This window comes from Peromyscus leucopus, chromosome X, assembly GCF_004664715.2.
Source record: "Peromyscus leucopus breed LL Stock chromosome X, UCI_PerLeu_2.1, whole genome shotgun sequence".
In the NCBI taxonomy this organism is placed as follows: domain Eukaryota; kingdom Metazoa; phylum Chordata; class Mammalia; order Rodentia; family Cricetidae; genus Peromyscus; species Peromyscus leucopus.
In genome coordinates this window covers 93,915,160-93,925,244 of record NC_051083.1, presented here as the reverse complement: position 1 = coordinate 93,925,244, position 10,085 = coordinate 93,915,160, and positions in this window count along the sequence as shown.

Genomic DNA, 10,085 nt, shown 5'->3' with positions numbered 1-10,085 from the left:
AAAGCAAGAGACATCCATTTGAATACTAGAACAGTAATGCATATGCTAGCTAGCTAGGTTTACACACACACACACACACACACACACACACACACACACGGTGGGACTAGATGATTTACACAAGGGGCTGCCTTGGGTACAAGGAGCAAGGCCCCCAGGCTCGGGACAAGCACAGAAGAAGCTCCTTGGGAGGGAGGCCTGGAGAGCCAGTGGGGACTGAGTGGAGGGAGAGGAGGCAGGGCCACTTGCACCAGGAGTATAGAAAGAAAGCTAGGAGGAAGCAGGCCAGAAAGAAAGTGCCGGCCCACTGGCTCCTGTGCTCTTTTCAAGTTGTTCTAACATGATCGTCCTCATTCGGGAAACTCTTGCCTTCAAATCTTACCTTTTCTCCTCCTAGCAGGCCAATTACAGCTTGAGAAAAAGCCCAGTCCCTGGGAGAGGGATGCAGAGAAACGCACTCAGATACAAACACTGAGCATTTAAATCCCCCCACTCCTGGATCAGTCAAGGCCTTCCCAGGGACTCTGTCAGGTCAATATTCCAAGAAGAAACAGTTTCTAGAAAGGAGCTGGCTGGAAGAGGCAAAGATCGAAATCATAGCATCACTTACATGACAATTTATGTCACATTCCATTTTAATCCATTTTATTGACTTTTAAAATCATCTCCAAGAGCCTATGAGGTATGTCCTATTAAGATCCCTGTATAAGCCGGGCGGTGGTGGCACAGGCCTTTAATCCCAGCACTCGGGAGGCAGAGCCAGGTGGATCTCTGTGAGTTCGAGGCCAGCCTGGTCTACAGAGTGAGTTCCAGGAAAGGCGCAAAGCTACACAGAAATCATGTCTCGAAAAACCAAAAAAAAGAAAAAAAAAATCCCTGTTTAGACACAGTGTAGCTCAGTGATTGAGAGTGAGAGCACACCCAGTACAAATAAGGCCCCGTGTTTAATCTCTTGCCAAAAGCCACCAATAATAAAAATAAACATTCCATGAGAAAATGAGAACACCAAGTCAGGTACAGAGAAGCTAGGTCCCTTGGCCAAAGTCATACAGCTAGCGCAAGGCAAATCGTGCATCTGAAGGAGGCAAGATGGACGCCCAAAGAAATGGAATAAACAGCCTCAATAGTTTTCTTGATTTCTCCCCTGCAGTATAATGTTTCCCTGTTTCAATGATGGGTACAACATGGAGAGTTGGAAAGGAAAGGGAAAGGCAATCAGCCCAAACTAGCAGAGGCCACCATATTAAAAAAAAAAAAAAAGGACCAGTGGGATGGGGAAGAATGGGAGTGCACGAAGAAGAAGGAGAGGGGAGGGCGGCAAGCTGGCTCCGCTGGCCACAAGCCAAATGCCTTTAGATAGGATCTAAGAGGTCTCAGGAAAGCTTCTGACTAGGGAAGTGATGTGAGGCAAGAATTATTTGTAGACGATGAATTCTGGCAGCTGCGGAGCCTGGAACAGGCAAGGGCTAATGGTGGGCCAGCTGCTGCTCTCATCCAGGTGTGGGGTGATGAGGGCCAGCCCAGGGATGGATGAGAACACAGGTCACAGGAAGGAAAGGACAAAGCCAATACAAGGCAGTTATTTCTCAAGTGTGGTCTGTAATCACCCCATCAGGATTCCCCGGAAGTTCAAAACGCAGATTGCAGCTCCACACAGGCTGTAGAGCCTGCGTATTTCACAAGTCCATGTTGCTGGTGATGTTATACTATGGGAAACTTGGAGGATCTTCTACCGGGTGAAAAGTCAGTATGACTTGGTAGCAAAATGAGTCAGGTAGAGAGGAGGTAGTAAAGTAGTTCAGCTCAAAGATGGCATGGATATTGATTTGGGGTGGTTTTTATATACAAGGTTTTTCTGCGTAACAGCTTTGGCTCTCCTGGAACTTGCTCTGTAGACCTAGCTGGCCACAGACTCACAGAGATCCTCCTGCCTCTGCCTCCACAGTGCTGGGATCAAAGGTGGCAGCCACTACCGCTGCAGGACTTCAACCAATTTTTTTTTAACTATGTAACTCGAGATCACCAAGAAATCAAGATGTGCTGCCTCCACTTTCTGAATGCTTAGATCACAGATATGCAACACCAAATCCAAATTTAACCAATTAAAAAGTATTTCAGCCGGGCGGTGGTGGCGCACGCCTTTAATCCCAGCACTCGGGAGGCAGAGCTAGGCGGATCTCTGTGAGTTCGAGGCCAGCCTGGGCTACCAAGTGAGTTCCAGGAAAGGCGCAAAGCTTACACAGAGAAACCCTGTCTCAAAAAACCAAAAAAAAAAGTATTTCTTCCTTTTATGTGTATGGATATTTCGCCTGCATGTAAGTCTGTGTGCTACAGGCATTCTTTGTCCCCAAGGAGGCAAGAAGGGTGCATTGGGGTCTGTGGAACTGGAGTTACAGACACCTGTGAGCTGCAATGTGAATAACTCCGAATTGAACCTGGGTCCTCTGGAAGAGCAGCCAGTATTCTTGCTCCTGTGCCATCTCTCCATCTTTGTAACCAACACTTTTCCTAGTCGAGGATTTTCCTCATAGTCCTGGACTCAACTAATTCTCCTGCCTCACTCTAAAGCAGCTGAGACTACAGGTTTGAGCCACCAGGTTTTCCTCATTTTAACCAATTTGGAGGCTACTGATCATTGGTGCTAAGAACATTCAGATTGGCAAGCAATCACCCCCAGAATGTAGTCAATATCCTAAGTTGGTACTGTGTCCCCAGGAAACACCTTCTCCACTTTACTCCCACCCCTACCGTGAAAATGCTGTCTGGTAGATTGGAAGGGCTTTTCAGAAAGAAGGTGAATTCTACTTTGCATTTCCAGCTGAGCTAAGACTATTTGCATATGGGAAGATCCTCTGTGAACTGTGTAGACAGAGAACTGTGAAGGCCAGGGCGGGAGTACGTGATGTGTCCATGTCTGCATGTCATCAGAGCTGAAATGCTGAAGTCATGTGAATAGACATGAGCCACCACCCCAGGGAGAAATGGCCACAGAGAAGGATAAACAGAAGGCACAAAGACCAGGAGGGAACTAGGCTGGCTGTGACGCAAGAGCTGGGGAACACAGTTTGGGGACCATCTCTCACGTTTCCCATTTGGTCCATTCTTTCGGACCTCCCTCCCTCCCTCCCTTCCTTCCTTTCTTTTTCTTGCTTTCTTTCTTCCTGTTTGTTTGTTTGTTTGTTTAACCTCAGGTTATGTAACAGGGGACAACCCTGAAATTCTGATCCTCCTGTCTCTACCTTGAGAATGCTGGAATTCAAGGTGTGATTCACCATGCCTCCTTTATGTTGTGCTAGGGATCAAACCCAAGGTTTCGTGCATCCTTGGACTACTTCTCTAGCTCCGCGCTGTATTTTCTAATAGCAGACATGACAGTTCTCTGAGCAATTGTTAATGCCTAGAGATGCCTCAACATGGTGGGTAGATTAACTTTGTACTTGAATCAACTAGGTTCTAGACGACAAGGATCAGTGAAGACTATTTTGAGAAGAGTTCAGGATTAAATATACTTTAAAAGACCTACACATTAGCCAGCAGAGTGGTGCACATCTGTAATCCTAAGACTTGGCGGGGGCGGGGGGCGGGGGGCGCTGAGATAAGAGGGCAGTCTATGAAAGGCAAGTGTAGGTTACAAAGTAGGCTTTAAACTAGCCTGGGTTATACAACCAGACTCTGTCTCAAAACTGAACAAACAATGACAAAAAGACTCTTACATGGCTCAGCCTCGGCCTCCTGAGCGCTAGGGTTAAAGGCATGTGCTACCACGCCCAGCAGCTATTCTCGGGGTCATTAGTGCTATTACCCTGTCTGTGCCTTCAAAATCTCTCTGTCTAGTTTCAAGAATTCCCCTGAGCTTTTGGACACGGGTCTCCAAAGCTTTCCTTCTTGGTCCCTTTTATAAGGACATTGATAGCTACAAGACCAGAATCAAAGTCTCGACTCTCACCGGCACAGTTGTGGCTCCCTGACTGTTCAAGCTCCGTCCTAGCCCCAGCCCTCACCGGACTGCATAAATGGAGTCGGGGGAGAGGCACCATAGCCTAAGCTACCCTCACACAGCTTCACACCTCCTCACACACTGGGGCTCCCTGCTTCCATGCTGGACCCTGGCCATCCCACGCAGCAGCCACAGCGAGCGGCCTTATCAATGCCAAATCAAATCACAGCGTTCCCTTGCCTTAAGCCTATCAGTGGCTTATCATCACATTTAGATTAAAGTCCAAATTCCTCCCCAGGGCACACAGGCGCTGCATGATCTAGCCTCCACTGACCTCTCTAGCCTCTCCACATGCCACTTTGCTGCCCACAGAACTCCCTCTTTCCTCGACTCCTCGCACACTTGGGATATGTGCGTCTCTGTCCTCTCTCTCTCTCTCTCTCTCTCTCTTCTCTCTCTCTCTCTCTCTCTCGCTCTCTCTCTCGCTCTCTGATCTTTGCTCACTACTGTCTCCAAAGAAATGTTCCCCATTGTCATTTCCTTCATGGCACTTATCCCAATTGCATGATTTACTGCTTTGTTTGTGCCTCGTGACTCTGGAAGCTTCCCTAGATCAGGGCACCTCATCTTCAGAGCTTAGCACAGTATCTGACACGTGCTGATCAATAAAGAAATTGCTCCGTGTTTTGGATACTGTAGCCAGTGATGGAAGGTTGGGCAAGAAGCTTTTTGATGAAGGTGGGATGGGGGAATATGTCCCAAAGCCTTTCAACTAGCATGAGTAAACTGGTCTTTTGATCACATCAGTTATGAAAACAATGAACTGTTTGTTCTGTCAACAACTTTTAATTGAGCTGGTTCTATGTGTCTCTCAGGCAGCAGGCTCAGCACCGGGAATATGCTGTCATAAACCTAAGAGATATGATGCAGGCTTCTAAATGGGTTGCTGCAAAGGGGGACTATAGATGTCCCCACTGTTATCTTTTAAGATACTCTAAATGTCTGCTTTTCCCCATCTCCAGGTTTTAACTTGGAAGACTTCTGCTAACTGTGTGTTGCTCAAGCCATGCCTCTCTTGAAGAAATGGCCATAGTTATCAGGGTTGGCTCTGCCTGTTATAACAAAAACACCAGCAGCAATTGCCTTTAAATGATAGTTTACTTATCCCTCTCAGAAGTCTGAAGATAGGCAGTCTAGGTGGGTGGATACAACATTTCTATAAAGTCACTAGTGACTCAAAGTCCTCCCAAGTTGCTACTCACCATAGTTAGCTAATTGTTTAATTGTCCCAAAGGGCTGTGTTCGTGTGGGGGCAAATCTATCCACATCAAAGGCGGCAGAAAGGGTAAGGAAAATCGCTTCTGGCTTCTGAGAACTCTTCCTAGAAATAATGAACCACACTTTTGCTTCCATCTCACTGGCCAGAACGTGATCTGTCCACCCCTAGTTCTAAGAAAGGCTTTCTTTAACTGATTACGTGATGACCACAGAACAAATTCACATTTGCACCAGAGAACACAGACACAGCAGAGGCATATCAGGAGTTTAGATATACCAAGACATGATGAAGGAAGGGAGAAGGAAAAGGAAGAGAACATAGAAAAGAGCTTCCCAGAAAGGTCTGGAAACACTTACTCCCACAGTGCCTACATTAGTGAGCCATGGGGCTGGCTGTGAGGCATGGCTGAATGCCTGAGCAGCAGAGTAAGCAGCGCGGACTCCTGGGAGGAGTGGAGTCTCTCCTGCTGTGGAATAGTTTTCCAAGAATGCCTTGAGTAAGGGGCTCCAGAAGGTGACCAGAGGAACTCTAGAGACAGGGAGCCCAGACTATCCTATTCAATGTTTCTGTCGCCATCTTTAAAATAGTCAGCTCTTGCCGGGCGGTGGTGGCAGGGCACGCCTTTAATCCCAGCACTCGGAGGCAGAGCCAGGCGGATCTCTGTGAGTCTGAGGCAGCAGCCTGCCCTAGAGAGCGAATTCTAGGAGAGCCAGAGATTCACAGAGAAACCCTGTCTCCAAAACAAAAAAATAATCAGCTCTCAGCCCAATGCTGATTATTCAAAGTGAGGGTTCCAGAAAAAAAAAAAAAAGCCTCTTCATTTTTAAGGCTGAGAAAGTCCTGGAGCGTCGTAGTCGTACCCTATCTCTTCCTACTCCCCCCACCTTTCCATTGCACCCTTTTTCAGGACACATGGGGTGTGCGGACATGTTTGTTTTTTTTTTTTTTTTTTTTTTCTGGGCAATGTTTTCCCTGGGAATGTAGCCCGTGTATGTTTGTGCACTGACTTTTGAGATGGGATGTTACTATGGAGCCCAGGCTGTCTTTGAACTTAACATTCTCTTTCTCCACTTTGTCAAGTGTTGAGAGTACAGGCAAAGGCCACCTCCTCCCCCCCCCCCCCCCAGGCACAGGCCCTGAAGGAATGTAGCTTTCTTTCGGGTCTTACGGATTTCCTCTGTGTGTGGATGAACTTATTATGCAAGAACACCCAGTTCCCCAAACCTAGGAGTACAGATTCAAGAGTCTTCACCCTCGCTGAAGAGCAGTCACTGCCATACTGAGGAGGATAGAGAAAACAGCGGCGTGTCATGGAAGGCCTGATTGTCTCCTACAATTCCCTTGGGTCCCTCCCTACCTCAGAAGCTTCAAGCCTGCCAGAGGAGTAGAGACATGCTTCTTTCGTCTTTAGGAAAAGGCAAGGGGCTGCGTGCGGTGGCGCACAACTGTCTTCCCAGTCCTTGGAAAGCTGAGGCAGGAGAGCCCTGGTAGCCCTGAGCTGGGCCGACATGCTGAGTTTTAGGCCTGCTTGGGCTATGTAGTGAGACCTTGTCCCGAAAAAAAAAAAAAAAAAAAGGAAGAAAGGGCAAAGGTCAGGCACAGTGCTGCAAGCCTGGAATATTGATCGGCACTCTAGAAGGTGAAGCACGTTGATGGTGGATTGCAGGCCAACGTGTGTGTGTGTGTGTGTGTGTGTGTGTGTGTGTGTGTGTGTGTGTGTCTCGCGAGCTAGCAGGTGAGAGGCTCTTTAGTATTTAGTCTCAAGGGCTCCTTATCTACCTCTTCTACCTCCAATTTCCCCTGCAGGGCCTACAGCGTAGACCTGTCGAACATTCTGGTACAGCCTAGGAAATGGGATACCAGGGCAATGTTACAAAGGGCTGGAGAAACTAGGATTTCAAGAAGGCATTTGCCCTGCCTCTGGGCAGGGCCCTTTCTGGTGCCAGGCCTAGCTATGGAAGTTGTCACCTGACCCCGTCTTTCCAGTGAGCAAGAATTACTCAGGCAGAACCCAACTCCCGCCCCTCCCTTGAATGCTGAACATTCTGTTTTTTGCCCTTAGGAAGAAACTGGTAAATAACTACATTCTCTTCTCCCAGTCGTCCCCCCCCTCCCCCGCCTTCTTTACAAAATCAAGGAACTGGGTCACGTTACATAAGTCTGTGTGGTTTTGACGGGCTGAACATCAAGCTTCAAATTGTTGTCCCACACACATGTTGGAGCAGAGCCCCTGTTCTCCCGGATAACATGAAGGGAAGCTGCTGAGTTCCAAAGTTTGGGGAGTTTTTTTCCACACACTTCAGGCCAGGTTAACCCATGTGACCTATTCGCGCTCTTCTCCTAGAAGGGCATTAAGCCCTTCAAAGTAGTTACACTCGCCCAGACAGGCACCCTGTGGTGGGATGGACAAGGGAACTTTCCAGAATCTGCCATCAAAGCATCAAGGCACAACCCCTCCTCCTGTAGCCAGCCATTCCATCATGCATTTGTTCAGTGGACAAATCCTTAGAGAGAACCTCTTACACACATGGCTGACGGACAGATAAGACTCCTGAACTCATGGGGCTTGATCCTAGTGGAGGGAGGGAGGCACACAAAAGCAGAAACAAGACCAGCATCAGGTGTTAAGGAAAGCAAGGCTGTGAGGGAGAAAGAGGTCTCCCCTAGATCATAGGTCCTTGTGATGGCCAATATCTTTTTTTTTTTTCTGCACTGAACATATACTGTGTATTGAGCATTTAGCACCAGGCCCTGAAGACAGAAAGTGAGTAGTAAAGAATCAGGTATAGTGGTACACAGCTGTAATTACGACACAGAAAAGGCTGAGGCCGGAAGGTTGGAATGCCCAGGCTACAGAGTGAGACCCTGTTTTTCAAAAAGATAAATATTTCTGTTCTTGCAAAACTAATCAAGGAGGCAAACTGAATAAACACACACACACACACACACACACACAAGGTTCCGGTCTGGCATGGGAGGAGGTCAGATGGCTCAGTGGGTAAGTGCACTTGCTACACAAATGTGAGAACATGAGTTTGGGTCCCCAGAACTCATATAAAAAAGCAGGACATGGCCATATGCCTTCCTGTAAGCCCAGACCTGTGGGGTGCAGAGACAGGAGAATCATTGGTACTTGCTGGCTAGCCAGTCTCATGAAAACAAAACAAAGCAGCAAGATCCAGGTTCAATGAGAGACTCTGTCTCCAGGGAGTCAGTCAGCGGGTGCTAGAGCAAGCCATCTGAGTTTCTCTTCTGGTTTCTGTAGGTGCATGCACGTGTGCGCACACCCCACCATGCCCCTCCCCCGCAATATGAACACACAAAGTCTCCATATAGTCCTAACAAGTGAAAGGTTATGAAAACTAAAATTTTAATACACACACCCCTCCTCCTCCTCTTCCTCCTTTTCTCCTTCCTTCTCCTCTTCTTCCTTTGTGCTTGCAGACAGGGTCCTGCACACCTCAGGCCAGACACAAACTCTGTTTGTAGCTGAAGATAACCTTAAACTCCTGATCTCTCTGTGACTCGTAGTATTCCAGACATGTGTCAGCAACCTACTTAGTCAACAATACTTTAAAAATTCACAGGGAAGACTACCTGCAAAGTTATAAACAATGCCAACTTCCCAGGACGACAACAACAACACAGCCCTTTGCAGAGGCCAGGGCCAGGTCAGAAAACCCTGGGCCGTAATTGACAAATTGCTGGAGGCTGTGGACGAGCTTGAGAGTTACAAATTCCCAGTGCAGCTCTGCTCCGAGTAGCAGCAGGCATTTGTTTTACCTCCCGGAGCTCCACCAGCTCACAGCCAATATCAGAACCGCCCCACCCTGGCTTCTGGAAGGGGGGAGGAGAAAAGAAAACATTCTGAAATACGCCAGAGCATTCTGTTCTTCTTTTAAAGGCCTCAGGAAAAACCATTTTACTAGAACTTAACCCGCTGACGTGACATCAGAGCCTAACCAACCTCGGGGAATGCCATGCTCAACTCTGCGACCTCCCATGTCGCTCTGGGGAATGGATGCGGGAAGGAGGTGGGTGGGTAGGAAGAATGGAGGTGGGAGAGGTAGCCGGCTCCAGCCTCCTGCAGCCACTCCGCTCTGCCAAAAGGGCACAGGGATTGAGAGACACTGGGGAAGTCACGGCTGTGGAGCCCAGTCCCGGCTGACACACCCACAGCACAACACCTGCCCCGAAGATCAAGGAATATTGCAAAAGAGAGAGCAAAAAGATTGTAAGAGCCAGAGGCACAGGGAGTTTGCCGCAAGGTTGTATTTCTTGCTAATGTCAGGAGTTGCATTTGTGAAGTCTCATTCATCATGGCTGCCTAAACATGAGCTGTACAAGGGTGACACCAATAGAAATGCCCAAGTGGGGGGGGGGGGGCGGGGGGGGGGGGGAAGCTCCCAAGGCCTCATTCCTACACAAAGTACAGGCAACTAAGGAATGCTGAGAGCAGGAGGCCAAACAGTCCTCCCCAGGGAAGAGGGCAGCAACTGGTTATCCAATACCACATGGTCAGTCAGCCCTGAAGTGTTCACATTATACAGACGGAGTAGGTTATGTTTAGGAAGAGACGTGTGTGTACATATACATATATGTAGGCAACAACGATTAATGAAAAAAGAGGCCATGAGTTTGAGTGAGAGAAAGGGGGCTAGGCTACATGGGAGGGACTGGAGGGAGGAAAGGGAGTGAGGAGCAAGTCTATGACCCCCGAGTTTAACGAACTAGATATGATCTGCCAAGGAGAAATGAGACTCTTCATTCCGCTAATAAATTCACACTGAGAGAGGTGTTATCATGAAAAAAATGAATCTGGACATACACCTTACAACCATCACGAAAATAGCTCAAATACAAACTACA